The sequence below is a fragment of the Cyclopterus lumpus genome, chromosome 23, assembly GCF_009769545.1.
Source record: "Cyclopterus lumpus isolate fCycLum1 chromosome 23, fCycLum1.pri, whole genome shotgun sequence".
Taxonomy (NCBI): domain Eukaryota; kingdom Metazoa; phylum Chordata; class Actinopteri; order Perciformes; family Cyclopteridae; genus Cyclopterus; species Cyclopterus lumpus.
This window is the reverse complement of record NC_046988.1, coordinates 9,071,865-9,073,307: the sequence shown is the minus strand read 5'-3', so window position 1 is coordinate 9,073,307 and position 1,443 is coordinate 9,071,865.

Below are 1,443 nucleotides of genomic sequence, written 5' to 3'. Positions count from 1 at the left end.
TTATCCACGAGGCATAAATGTTGCCACCAACCTATTTGCAGATACCGGATTTCAGTAAGATGTCTGATTTCTGGGAGGTGCACGGTCTCTAAACCCAGTGGCCATCGGTCTGATAACCGATAAGCCTTTGGGGGCAAGGGGCTAATATATTTATGGTGTTGCCTGCGGATATATGGGCCAAGACTACCTTTACCATGCGCTGCTCATTTTTTGCTCTCCGAGTAGCAACTTGAGAGTTGGAGTTGAGAGACGACGAGAACGACCGGATTGTTTCAAAAGAAGCCAGTTTACAAGCTCATTTAAAACCAGTATAAAGCTGAATGAATTGTGAGGTGACAGCTGTTGGGTTCCGAGATTGCATCTCGGCCAATGCGTTCCACATCTTTTACAAGGACAATCCCCCGAGGAATGAGCACACTTTGTGTAATGTTTGGCAAGATACTTTATTTGGACCTCTGCTCTGCTGGTCCCATGCTCCAGCTCCAACACACCTGATATAGGGGTGAGACACATTACCCCTGATCTACTGCAGCTGAGGCTAATTAAGCCTCTTCGCAGCACCTGTTCCCTCAGCCACTCCCCCGCTCCCCCCCTGCAGCTGAGCCTAACCACGCCCCAGCCACCACAACTTGCATTTAACCAAAGCCTGCTCAAGTGTGATTGGTCAATACTACTCTAGCATCAGAATCAGAATCAGAAACCGTTTATGGCCAGGAATGTTTACACAAACGAGGAATTTGTTTTGGCGGAAGGTGCAACATTAGACATGACAAACAACAATCAATGCGACAGCAACAGTGCAATGTATTAAGTATAAGATAAGATAAAGTGCTCAGACAACAAATAACGTTAAAGTGTTTAGGTGTGTGTTTCAAGTGACATGTGTGTTTAAGTTAAAGTGTATGTTACATGTGACGTGTGTTTAAGTTAAAGTGCATGTTAAAGTGACGTGTGTGTGGAGGAGGAGCAGGAGGAGGAAGAAGAAGAAGGAGGAGGAGGAGGAGGAGGAGGAGGAGGAGGAGGAAGAGGAAGAGGAAGAGGAAGGAGGGGGAAGAAGGAGGAGAGAGGAAGGAGGAAGAAGAGGATGTAGTCCTGGGGGTGACAGAGTCAGTCAGTGGGGGATCCGGGCTCCATTGATGAGCCCGACTGCCGACGGGAAAAAACTTTTGGTGTGGCGGGAGGTCTTTGTCCTGATGGACCGCAGCCTCCTACCAGGGGGGAGGGACTCGAACAGGTTGTGTCCAGGGTGGGAGGGGTCAGTGACAATCTATCTGGCCCGCTTCAGTGACCTAGAAGTGAACAGGACCTGGAGGGATGGCAGATTGCAGCCAATAACCCTCTCGGCCAAGCGGGTTATAGCATGCTTTCCATAGTAAAATCGTGTCCTGTTGTCTAGATTCTGCATTCATATGTTTATAGAGATTAAGAGATACACAAAATAGA